The following is a 14,030-nucleotide window of genomic DNA, read 5'->3' as shown; positions in this document are numbered from 1 at the left end:
AGCTGACAAGGACCTCCAGCCTCCAAAACTGTGACATAGTCAATCTTTTTTATTTTCAGACACTTCATTTGTGGCACTTGGGTATGACAACCTGAGAAAATTAATAAAAATGATTCTGAGTTTCAAATCAGATAACTTTGAGTTCCAGTTTTAACTAAACTTCGGCCCTTCCACCTGACAAATAGAGATGGTGGCTGATAAGGTTTTCTGCCCCTCCACCTTTGGCTCATCGTCAGCCTTACTGGGATGAGGGCTTCCAGCCTAGCACCCCATCATCATGATTGGCTGGCAGTGTGTCTTTGTGAACAAGAGAGTTTAAGGAGTTGGCTGTGTGAAGTGTGACCTTGAGAGGAGGATGTGACTCCATACCTTGAGTAAATGGGTCCCAGGGAGGAAGGAGAAGTGGATGGGGAAGAAGAGGCAGCAGAACCAAATGTACTCAACGTGGAGTCTTTAAGGTTTCAGTATAGACTAGAGAAGCCAGCTGGCAGAGCAACTGGTGGATATAAGCTGTGTGCCTATGGGATTGCAATGTAACTTCGCACCACTAGACCACCAGAGCTCCCTGATAGGAGTCCTAGGTGATGAAAATGGTTAAGTGCCCTATTACTAGCCAAAAGGTTAGTAGTTCAAACCTGCCCAGAACCACTGCAGAAGTTAAACCTGGTGATCACCTCCTGAGACGTGGAGTCCTGTGGAGTAGTTTAGTTAGAATGCATGGGGTTATGAGTAGGAATCTACTCAGAAGCCACTAATATCAAGCCCGCCTGGGCCTAGACTACCTGGCAGCTTGGTTGACTAAAGGTTTAGCTTTTGAAATCATCTGCTTGGGCTCTGGTCTGCTCCTTTGCAGCAGTGTGATCTGGCCAAGATAACTAACGGTAACAGTAATAGTAATAGAGTTTATGTATTATGGTGACCCAGAGTGTTCCCTGAGTGTTACATGATATTGCTTAGAATGCTTATATGCAGCCGAATGTAATCATAAATAAATGTTGAAATGAATAAAATTCTTTTATCTCCTCATCCCCTCTCTTCTCCCATCTGGTCTTCCTCCAGAATGCTCACCACTACCACATCTCATTCCATCTTTACTTAAACCTTGTCATTGCCATTAGAACACAAGTTCCTCAAGCTCTTGAGATTTTGTCTGTTTTGTTCCCTTTGATATATGAAGACATAATGGATTGAATGTTGTTCTGATAACCTAGAAGTTGGCAGATCACATCCGCTAGCTGTCCTCCAGAAGAACGATGTGACAGTCTGCTTTGTAAAGGGGATAGCCTTGGGTTCTGGCAGTGTACATTGTGGTGAGTTGCTCTAACTACCCAGAGGTGGTTTGAATCCACCAGCAGCTCCACTGGAGAAAGATGGGCAGTCCCCTTCTGTGCAGTGTATAGCCTTAGAAAACCCACTGCAGGGTCAACTGTGAGAGGGTTCTATTTCTATGGCCGTGTGCTTTTGAGGTTTTACAGCCCTTGGAACCCTATGAGCCCATTGTGCTCTGTCTCATAGGCCACTGTGAGTTAGAATTAACTCGATAGCAGTAGGTTTGATTATGAGTAGACATTCTCAACTGTGTTTTCTAGAACAATGCTTTGCACAAGAAATGAACTCAATGATTGATCAAATGAATGAATGAAAGAATTACTCTTTGTAGATTCTATTGTATCCTTTTCTTTAAATTTTTCTTGTGATATGAGTGAAAACTCACAAATCAAATTTGCTTTTCATTAAACCATTCATATATATTTTGTGTTACAACATAATAACAATACCTACAATTTAATCCCACTTTTCCCACTTCCTCTCTGTAAGTCTCACTTCCATTAATTCTTCTATCCTACCCTTTCTTGCCTTCAAGGGTTTGCCCTTGGGAAAATGCTGCTCTTTGCACCTTATATAATTGGTTAGTCTAAGAAGTGACTGCCTCTGTGGTGTTATTGGTCACTTGATTGACCTATTTCTTGCTCAGCTAAGGTTTTGTTCCAGATTAAGAAGGTGACTATGGACCATAATCTCTGGGATTCCACTAGCTCTGTGAGACTAACACGACTTCCCTTTTAAATGCTTTTGGGTTTTCCTCTGCATTTCTTTTACTCTATCTAGGACCTTATACTGTGATTCCTTTTAGAGTGGTTCTTGATTAGTTCTGAGTGATAATGGGCTCCCTACTCAAAACAACAGTGGTCTTGAACATGGCGGAGATTTTGATGAAGGCGCAGCGTAGAGCAAGGTTTCCATCTGTTGTTTTGATGGTACCTAAAAAGAACAACAACAACAATTCAATTTGAGATCTTAAGAAACAGCATCATTGCTACATGGTGGGAATAAGACTTGCTTGATGAGGATCCAGGAGAGTGTGTGGCAGCCACTGTGGTGTTGGTCTTGACTTATGGTGAGAGGGAACCTAGTGGTACAGTGGTTCAAATGCTTGACAACTAATAGAAAGGGAGCTCTGGTGCCCTAATGGGTAAGCAATTGTGCCGCCAACCCAAGGGCGGGTAGTTCAAATACACCAATTACTCCTCAGGAGAAACATGTGTAATCTCCTCCCATGAGATTTCTGAGAATCCACTAGCGGGTCAACTATGCATTGGTTCAAACTCCATGGCAATGACTGACTTTCTGACTAATGGAAAGATAGATCAGTGATTGGAACCCACAAGCTACTCTGTGGGTGAAAAGACGTTGACAGTCTGCTTCTGTAAAGAGTCAAACCTTCGAAATCTTACGGGGCAGTTCTCCTGTCCTTCAGAGCTGCTCGGCGTTGAACTAACCCAAGAGCTGTGAGTTTGATTTCTTGATTTTTTGGAATTGACAAAAAATTCTTCCTAAAAAATTTATCACTTTCAATCCAGTTAAATTAACCTGACATTTATTAAACACCTACAATATGAAAAAGTCATTCTACTTCATTGAAACAAAAAAGTAATGTACGAATTAAAGTAGATTTAATAGATATTATTCTGACAATCATTTTGAGGGAGAAATAGCACTAGCACAGTGCCTAGCACATATTTGGTTAGTAACGTTACCAGACTCTCAGCACGATAGAGTGACGCAGTGTCTGTAACAATGGCCTGATAATATCAGAGATCGTGAGGCTGTCACAAGACAGGGCAAGTCCTGATTCCGACCTGTATTCAGAGAGTCATGATGGACTTATCATTACCAGTTAACAGCACTGCCCGCAAGTCAGCTCCGACTCATGGGGCCTCTTACATGGGTTTCTAGGGTTGTAAATCTTTGTGGGAGGGAAAAGATTGACCTTTCTCCCATAGAGCAACCAGTGTGTTTAAAATGCCCGCCTTTTGGGTTAACAGTCTATACCTTTTACACTATATCTCCAGGGCTCCTTAGTGAAGTTATCTTTCAATTAATCATACTACTTCTAATAAGAAAAAGATTTTTGTAATAAAGACTATTAATAATCAATCAATGTTAATTATTATTTCCAAAACTTCTCTAACTTTGTAACATAATCGTTTGCATATGGCAGGAATTCAGTAGCAAATGCTGAGCCTGGGTGCATGGATGGATGGATGAATGGATGAATGCTTGAGTTAAGTAGCTTATGTAAGTCTTGAGATCAATAAGACACCGTGCCAGAATTTAGTAAAAAACTGAGCCAGAATTGGAACACAGACAGCCTGATTCCTGACATCGAAACTTATTAATGAGAAAGAAACAGGAACCTCAAAGTGGGAGACCATTCTCCATTCAGTGTGAACAGATGGTAGAGATGAGCTTGCACCCCAGGGCCTGCTCCCAAATCAGTACTCTGTCCTCTTGTAATAGGTCCTTTCACCCCAGGGCACATTTGTTCATCATTGGTCAGCAGTGCCAGAGGACAGTGTATTTCATATGGAGGTGGTTAGAATTCAATGGAACCAATATAAGTGTCAAGCACTTGGAGAAGTGCCTGGAATTTGATAAATACCACAACACTTATAATTATTTGTCATTCATGTGTTTATTAACAAGTAGATATTATTTTGAAATCCTATGTGTGCTTGGCACTGGGCTTATTGAGAGCGTAAGACTCCTTCCTCGCCTCTTATGGTTCACAGTCCAGCAAAGGCTTCAGTCAAATGAGTAATGAAATACTAGGTGCAATTAACCCAGCCAGGGAAGATCAGGGATGGCTGCTTGTAGGAGGTGGCATTCAAGCTAGTCCTTAACGAGGAGCTCTGGCTTACCAAGTGAACCTAGACTGACAGAAGAAAAAGGGTGTAGAGAGAGATCTCAGGAAGAAGCTTGTGTAAAAACCTGAGGAATGAAGTCGCCTTGTATTATTCCATGGAGCAACTGTGGCTGGTCCTTGAGGGATTTGGAGGGGATGAAGTAGAATATCCAATGCCATCCAGTGCAGTTTGGAGTTTAACCTAAAGACAATAGGAAGCCTTTAAAAGTTTTCTAAACATAGGATGCTTTGGGGATATTACAGGTTTGGCTCTGGATTACCACAATAAAAACTATATCGCAGTAAAATGAATCACAGAGACTTTTGGGGCTTAGCACGTATAAAGTCTATGCTGACACTATCAAGTAGTCTATTCTGCATGCCGTGTTTTTGGTGATAGATACTGTCAAGTCTGTGACTCATAGCAGTGCCATGAACAGCAGCAGGTCTGAACCATCGTCACAGTCTCTGATAGGCTAGAGCCCATTGTTGCTGGTATGGTGTCAATCTGTCTTGTTGACGGTCTTTCTCTCTTTTGCTGATCCTCTGCCTTTCCCAGCATTGATGCCTTTTTTACACAGAGAGGCAGGTCCCTCCTGAAAAAATGTCCAAAATGTGTGAGATGAAGTTTCACTATCATTACCTCTAAAAATCACCTTGGTGGTACTTCCTCTATGACCGTATGCAATCTCATGATGAAAATGTTAAAAATATTGCAGGCATGACCACAATGGGACACAGAATCATGAAGTAAGCGCATGTTGGAAAATGGTCTAATGGACTTGCTTGATGCAGGGTTGCCACAAGCATTCATTTTGTAATAAAAGCAAAGAAAAAGAAAACCTCCCAAATACATTATCTGTGACCCTTTTTACAATGAAATGCTGTGAATGTGTTAAGGAAAGTCAGTACCAGCATTGATGTTACTTGCTGCTGAGTGAAGTAGTACCAAGATCACAGTCGATACTTGATAACTGCTCGTTGAATTAAAGAAAAAAAAAATGTTGTAGAAACAATACAGAAGTAAAATGGGCAGCTATAGGAAGGACTGGGAACCAGAGGCCAATTACTTAACTTCATTCCAGAAAAGTACTTCTTTATTTCTGTATCTTGCTGCTCGTTATTCAAATAATTGCTGGGTGAATGAAAAATTAATAAATAGTTGCGCTCGTCTGCTCTCTTTGATAAGAGAGGCAATTTATGAACACGTGTGGTATGTTAGCAGAGAACAATGAGCTAACTTAACTCCTGAGATTCATAACCATCTCACCCCAAAGAATACAAACTGGACCATGGATACCTTCTGAGAATGTGTGGAGACATGTCTCTTGCACATAAGGGTCCATGAGATGAAACTACAAATCCCTCTCCTCTCTTGACACTCCATGGTCTTCAGAGTCTTCAGAGGAGTCAGAAGCAATAGAGTCATTACTCGAACAAGAGCCTGGCCCTAGGAAGAGACTTTGGATGAATTGCTGACGTGACAGCTCCAAGTGTTGGAAATACTCTACCTGTTCTTAGCCAGATGTGCCCTGAGACACCACAGCTTTTCCTATTTTACTGGAGCCTCCACTCCCCTGGAGAGAACAGATCACAAGTCTACCTGGCTTGTCCTCAAGGTCCCAGAGCTATGGTATGATACATAAGAACACCAATAATATGATTAGTGTGCGTCATAGTGCCAGGAGGGACCGGTCCTTGGAGGCGGACGTGATGCTCAGAAGGGTGGCTGGACAGCACAGGAGAGGAAGACTCCAGATGAGATTGATTGATATAGTATCTGGGGCAATGGGGGTTGGTGTGTCAGAACCAGTGAGACTGGCTCAGGACAGGGCAGGGTTCAGAGGTGCTGTCCATAGAGTCACAGGCAACTTGATGGCACATAACAACAACAACAACAACAGCATATCGTGATGGATAGGGTACATTTTGTAGAAGCTAAACAAAACCTACTGCCATTGAGTCGCTTCTGACTTGTGGTGACCCATCATCAGGCTTCTTAAGCTGCTACATCTTTCTCTGATAGATTTGAACCTCTGACCTTTCCATTCTCAGCTGAACACTTGAACTGTGACAGCACCAGGGGCTCTTTTTTCCACATAAGGTTACATGAAGTCAGTTGTTTGATGCGGTTTACCTGGTACAGGCGGCTGCTCCATCAGGGATGCTGGCCCTGTCCCAGCATCCTCCTGGGGCAGGCTCAATCTTGGGTTGTTAATACCCTCTCATTCTCAGTCATTGAATGTCTACTCATTCTAGACAAGATATGATACACAGGTGTCCAAAGCAGAGAAAGTCGGATGTGGCCTCATAACCATCACACACAGCCATTCTACTTGCAAGGAATCTTCAAGTCAGAAACAGAAGAATCTTGCACTGGTTTTCCTGGCCCTCATTTACTTAAGTTCTGGCAGCTGTAAACATTAGTCATTAGAATGTAGTTTTCTGCGCTTAAGCAGTTCCCACAGATTAACATCCCCCGACTCTATGTGGTAGCCTTGACCTTGGTCTGTTCATAAAAATATCACAGAAATCGTTAACTGGGTGGGTTTTTTCAGAGATGCCACACAATTGTATCTATGAGAGGCATTGGCAGATTTGGAGATCCTTGCAAATTTAACCACTACAAACATTCAAGGATCTGCATTTCATTGTAAATAAATATTACTAAGTAATTGTTAAGTGATGAACCACACTATCATAAGAAAAGCCACCCAAAAGATTAAGTAGCTTTGGCATAAGTATTTTAAAAGGAACCTGGGATGTCTGAGGAGATGGGTCAGGTTGGGTCGAGGGTTGGAATGGATTTGGTGGTGGTAATTGTTGCACGCCATTGGGACTCACCGCTGACCCTCAGTGTGTTTTCGGAGGCAGTAAACCACAGGGGAGGAGACTGCACATCTTTCTCTTGCAGAGTAGCTGGTGGAGTCAAACCATGTGCCTTTGGGTTTTAAGTGCAGCTTCTTACAACTGGGCCACCAGAAATCCTTGCAAAAACACCTCATGCTGAGAAAGGTAGAGGGTCAGATAGGAGGAAGACACAGTGACTCCAACACTGCTTGATGGAGATCGTTATGCAAGCGAGAGCAAGGTTCCCATCTGTTGCTCATAGGGTTGCTGTGAATCCTAGTCTGTGCAATGGTACCTAGAAACAACAACCACAACAACACTCTCTGTGCACCCCTCACTCACTGTGGTTGAGTAATTCCAACACCTTGAGCCCTCCGGCCGCTTTCCTAGGCTCTAAAGTCCTGTGGATCTGCTGTTGGCTGGGGGTTGGTGGATCTGTGCTGGACGACTCTGCTTTCAGTGAAGCTTGTGGGTGAGCTGGGATGATGCAGTTCACCATCCTCCTTGTATCAACTAGCTAGTCGGAATGAGTTATTTCCATGGAAATGGCAGAAGTTCAAGGTCATACAGAAAAACCATATAGCCTCTAAGACCCAGTTCAGAATGGCACACTGCTATGCCTTCCTCATTCTACTGGTCAAAGCAAGCCATGTGGTCTACCCAAAGTCAAAGGTGAGGATGTTTACCCCATCATCGTCAAGGCAAGGACTAGTAACAGGGAGGAGGAAACAGCTGTGGCTCAGAGTTCACCTGGCATGGTATAATACACTTTCCTTTTTCTATTACTGTTGTGCTTTTTGTCTTGTGTGAAGCACAGCAGGGGAGATGGCCTTGTGCTATCCGTACCCTGCTCCTTTTCAGAGTACAGGCAAAGCCTTTTGGTTCTTGTCATCCTCTACACTGTCTGTCCATAGTCTTCCAACAAGTGGCTCTTTCTCATTTGGTCCCCAGTTCAGTCTATCCTCCAATGCAGCCAGAATGCTCTTCCTAGAATGTAAATGAGATATTCAACCTTCTCTGTTTCAGCACTTTGAATAATTCTCCTGTGCCAGTTGGATAAAGTTCACCTTCCCAGGGCTGACATTTAAGCCCACCTTCGTCAGGACCAGCAAATTGTCCAGCCTTATTTTCTACTGTTGCCATCTTCTTCCCCACACCCCACACCCCCTCATTTCTCCCTGCTCTGCCTGCTGTTTCTCACTTGAGGTCAGCAGACCAGATGAGAGGGCTGTTACGTGGGGCCATTGTAGCCTCGTAAGAGGGGATCAGAGGTACACTGAGGACTATGGGTCAATTGAATAAATAATGCTCCTGCACAAAGGTGCTGCCATTTCTCAACTTTACCCAGAAGAGGCTGTGAAGAATAAATTTCAAATTCCGCTAAAAAGTACAGCTGAATTTCAAGTGGCCTTTTCCTGTTAGTTCCTCTGTCAATATGTAAGTCCTAGTGGTGGTGTGGTTAAAACAGTTGGTCTAGTCAGTGGGAAGTTGCACTACCAACCCAAAGGCAAGCAGTTCAAATCTACCAGTTGCTTCTCAGGAGAAAGATAAGCATTCTCCTGTCATGGGATTTATAGCCTCTGAAAGCCTGGTTGGCAGCGAGTCCCGTCTGGTTTGCGGAAGTGAGTTAACCAAAACCCGAGCATTTCAATCCCACTGGCTGCTCCCCAGGAGGATGCCGTGGAGCTTCCCTAACCATCACGCCTCGGGAACTCTCTGGGGCAGTCTGTTCTGCAGAGCGGCTCACCCCACGTGGCTACTGTCATCAGAACCAACTCAATGGCAATGGGTTTATTTGTGGTGATTTTTTTTTTAATTTATAAACAAGTTGTGTCTCATAGCAGTCCAAAATAGTCTTAGCCACATTATGGAGACCAAGCCCCATGGCCTTGTTGCTTCTCCTGGAGTATATCTCCGTGCAGCCTCCCTCTGGTTTGCCTGGTGCTCTGTGTCTGTCCTGTGGCACACTGTCAGAAACTTATACCTTTCTGCCAGTCACATATTCTTCAGGCACACGGACCGTGCTTCACCATATCTTAGCCCAGCTATGTGGCTCACAGGCAATCAACATTTGGGGGATATTTCTTGAGTGAGTGCATAAATACATGTAAGTGAATAGTGGACAATTTTCTAGAGCCATGGTTTCCAAACTGTGCTTAGAAAGGCTTTGAAAAACAGATTGCTGGAGTCCTTCCCCCACCCGCCAACCCCCCAGAGCCTCTGAACCTGTGGATCTGGAGTGGAAGCTATGGATTTGCATTTTTCACAAACCACAGCTTTACTGAATTTGATGGTGACCTGATTCTCCTGTGGAAATCACCCCTGGCCACTAATTTTGGGTAAGGGAGACACCTAGAGGGGGGTTTTAACTGCTTCTGGTTCACAGGATGAAACTGATGTTTAACTTCTGGGTTTTGCTATTAAGGAGGGACTGAGGCTGGGCCAATTAAACTGAGATGCCTACAAGTTGCCCCAGGCTCCATGGCTGTGTCAGAGTGGATATCGTAATGGTATCAAGCACAGGATTGGAGGACAGCATATTTGTACAGCCCCTTAAAACCAATATTCTCATATGTGCAATCTCTTTACACGCTGCTGGGAGATTCAGAAAAAATGTCAGATCATCACCGTCTTCCACCAAAGTGTCCTCAGCTTGAGATCAGTAAGTCCTCATAGCTTGTAAAGAATGTTCTCGCTGTCACATCACTGTGAGCTAGACTTTCGGCAGAAGAACTTGTCGTGCCCCAGGAGGAATCAGATGAGCATGAGAGGGGTCTGCTTTCAAAGCAAAGGGATGAGGCGGTCACCACTGTAAGAGTGGCCAGTGGGGCAACACTGCTGGGACAATTTCCTATCCACCTTACTCATGTTTTGAAACAATCCATTTCATGCATCCGTGCTATAAAATGAGCACCTATTCTATATTAGGCAGTGTTCTAGCAGCCGAGGACACAGCTGATAAAAGACAAATATAGGACTGAGAGTCCCAGAACATGTGACACACTACACGACCAGAGCTACTAATAGACAATAGTGTAGTGTAAACTTCGCTTTTACAAACATTGGGAAACTGGATAACAAAAAGGTTTATTGAGCTATTTGCTTTGTTGACGTGGTCAGGAAACAAACCCACAGTCTCCCTCAAGTCTGTCTGTACTCTCAGCCCCACACCTGTGGATAGCTGATCTCTGAGGGGCTGTGCTGTGTTGGCCGTCATGTCACTGGTATTCTGGGGTGCTCTGTTCTCTCCTGGGGAAATCTATCCCATATGTATTCCTTTCAGGTAGAAGCTAAGTAAGAACAAGCTGAGATGCAGTGTCTCTGGTAGCCTGGGCTGGTCAGCAGCACCCCATCACTTCAGCCTCGTTCCATCCATCAGAGCAAATCCCACAGCCAAACCAAAGTCAGGGGACTAAAGGTATAGAGGGATGTTGCAGTGAAGAATTGAAACAGTAATACTTTTTGTCATATGAAAGTCTACTATCAGGACCTCTTCCAAGTACAAAGAGCAATAATATCACTTTAAAGACCAAGGTGTGCCTGATTCAGGTAATCGCCTTTTTAATCACTTGCTTTGCATCTGAGAGGTATACAATGACTAAGGATGACAAGAAGAATTGATGCCTTTTGTGGTGTTGGATAACAGTAGTGACTATCCCATGAACTAGCAAAAGAACATGCAGGTAAGTCTTGGAAAAAGTGTTACCAGAGTGTTCCTCGGAGGCAAGGATGGTGAAGCTTCATCTAAAATACTTTAGGTATGTTCGTAGGAAGGGCCATTACTTGGAAAGGGATGATAGTCTTCGAAAGGTGGAGGGTCGGCGATAGAGAGGAACATCCTCAACCAGATGCATTGACAGGGTGACTACAGCCGTGGGATCAAGTGTGTCAGAGATGAGGAGGATGGCACAACACAGGACAGGCTTCAGAGCTGTTGTTTTTCAGGTTGCTATGAGTTATACTCAGCTTGACAGTACCTAACAATAACAACAACACCACAACAGTATTGGGCCAGACAGCAAAACAGGCCATGAAAGGACACAAAGCAAGGTGTATACCTCAAGAGTGATCAAGATGCCATTTTGGGGGAGTCAAAGTAAGTCTTATTGTGGGAAGGCCTGTTGTCATGATCTTGGGTATATTTGGTGGCTGTCCCGTGGGGATGACATGCTGTCACAGTGTGTTGTAATGCTTCACAGGGTGGCTGTCTCCTGAGTTATCCCAGTACAGCCCTAGTATCAGAGCTCCAGGTATTTCTTACAGCTGCTGTTTCTCGTAACAGCTTCTGTCTGATTTGCTGCTTTCTTACAAAGATGCATCGTTGCAGTGGGAAGCCCAGAGGACCTCCACACTTGAATGAATTGCTTGATGGATTCTTCACCAGCCTTCCCTCAGCCTTCACGCACACACATGCACAGTGCACACTCCTACACACACATACAGGAGCACAGTCCCACTTGTAAGACCTCTCTGCACACTGCTGTGTCTTCCTCCACATCAGCTGGAGAGAAGAAATGGACTGCACCTCTGGAACCAGCAGGAGGCAGCTACGTTGGAGACCTGTAGCCCAAGCCAGGCAGATGTGCCTGGAAACATGGCGTGTGTTTTCCTTGACCTCCTCTTCACGTGGACACAGCTCACACCTGTGCCTACAACCATGCATGGCCACACTTGGAGTGTGTTGAGTGTGAGGGTTGAGCTACTTATAGATAGGGGCGTTTTACTTTTCAGTGTCAGTATCTATGTGTCACCATCAAACATTCCATCAGCCAGAAGAAACCCACTAAGGATCCAAGGAAAACCAAAACACTGGTGGATTTCTTCTTCAGAGCCATTCTAGCACAGGATGAAGTGGTTCCCCTGACTTCTAGTCAGAATCCTATCATACTCTTTGGTAAACTACAGAGACTCGGAGGAGAGGGAGGAGTGGTGAGGAGAAATAGCATCGCTGTTAGCTACAGGCCTTGGCGTGTTCACATTTCCATTTCATAGATGAAGAAACTGAGGCTTAGGAGAAAGAACCAAAGTTCTCAGCTAATGTGGCATCTGGAGATCCCAATCCACTTATCATCTAACAAGTAAACCTCTTCATCCTTGTTCGTCTCCATAGGAGAACTTGAAGTCTCTATAGGTTTATAAACATGGGTCTCAGGTGTAAGAGTACCACTAAAGCCAATTCCTCCATGCTCCCCAAATTCAAGAAAATTGAAGCAAAGAAGTGCTGGGATGTTCACTTTGTTGTGGTGGTCTGAACCAGACTCATACTAAATTCAGGGTTTGCCTATGTTCAGGTCTCTGAGGAGGCACCCCAGCCTCAGGTCTCTCCTGAGATGAGCTCAGTCCTCTGTTGCACTTGCAAAGTTGTCCGTCCCCTGCCTCTGCCAGTCTCGTCTCCCTCATGCTCTTCCAGATTCTTTGGGCAGGCCCACTGGACCCCACCAGGAGAGGTGGTGTTGGGCCATTCTTACTGCCAGTAGAATGACCTGGAACTGAATTCTGGAGGCTTGGGGAGTATCTGAACAAACCCTGACTGATAACAGATCCAGGCAATCCTTTATCTGCGTTCACCTGTAGCATTAAACTCACAAGGGCATTTGTGCACTGCGAGTCACAGATTTCTGTTGGCCTTTTATGTGTCCAGTAGTCTAGTTTAATATGCATATGACAAACGTGAGGTCAGAACAGAGAATTGCCCTTGGCCAAACTGCACTGCCTCACCCAAGGCTATCCTCCTCCCTGGAGAGAGCTCATAGCTCACAAATGGCCCATTGGGAGCACAAAGGCCCAGCTCCCTCACTCTGCAGGCATAACTCATTTTACCGTGCTCCACAGATCCTGCACTCTTACACTTTAAGGGTTTGTGGTACCCGTGCACTTAGCAAGTCTCCTAGTGCCATTTTTCCAAAAGTGCATGCCCATTTCATGTCTGGATGTTCTATTGTGGTCATTCTTACAGTATTTCAAACTTTTCATCATACTTACTAGACTACAGTGTAACTTTTATGTACATTGCGAAACAAACAAAATAAGCACGTGACTCACTTTAACAGGATATTCGCTTTGTTTTGGTGGTCTGAACCAGACTCACACTAAATTCAGGGTTTGCCTATGTTCAGGTCTCTGAGGAGGCACCCCAGCCTCAGGTCTCTCCTGAGATGAGCTCAGTCCTCTGTTGCACTTGCAAAGTTGTCCGTCCCCTGCCTCTGACAGTCTCATCTCCCTCATGCTCTTCCAGAGGTTCAGGAGAATATTACCCAGCCAGACACCTGCCCGCATCACTAGCTTAACAGGTATCACCAGGCAAACCAGCCTCTCACTTAAACACTGCAGCTTCTCAGTGACATATGCCACTTTTCCTTACAGGTCACTCATTGGCTAGAATTAGTCACATGACACTCTCCCCACCCACAACCACCAGAGCCAGCAAGTGCAACCTTGCCATGTGCCCAGGAGAGAAAATACTGAAAATATCTAATGAACAAAATTAATGATATTGCATGGGAGGAATGACAGAAAGGGAGGGAAGTAAAATGGCTTTATAATTGGCTCAGGATAGGACAGGGTTTAGAGTTATTATACATAGGGTTGCTATAACAACAACAATGCTTTGTCCTCAGATGACAGCCTTGGGCACTCCTTGCTCTTAGGTCTTCTCTGCTGAGCTTCTTCTGGTGGAAACCTGGTTAAGACATCATCTTTCTGCTATCTTTACCCTTCACTGTGGTCCATCATTTCTTGAGCTGTTTCCCTTGCTCTCTGTCCCTGTTTAAACTCAAACTTACTGCCTATGAGTCGCTTGTGACTCATAACAACCCTCCATTGTGTTTCTGAGGCACTACACTTTAATAGGAAGAGACTGCCCATCTTTCTCCCTTGGAGGAGCTGGTAGATCCGAACTGCCAGAGTCAAGCAGGCTTTGGATTATCTGTGCAGTCTGCTATGTTCACAAATGCATAGGCTCAGTTCATCTGGCCCCCAATCAACAGGATCCCAT

The sequence above is a fragment of the Elephantulus edwardii genome, unplaced genomic scaffold (genome assembly GCF_000299155.1).
Source record: "Elephantulus edwardii isolate Elephantulus edwardi_28Jun2011 unplaced genomic scaffold, EleEdw1.0 scaffold00072, whole genome shotgun sequence".
Taxonomy (NCBI): domain Eukaryota; kingdom Metazoa; phylum Chordata; class Mammalia; order Macroscelidea; family Macroscelididae; genus Elephantulus; species Elephantulus edwardii.
This window is presented reverse-complemented; position numbering follows the sequence as displayed.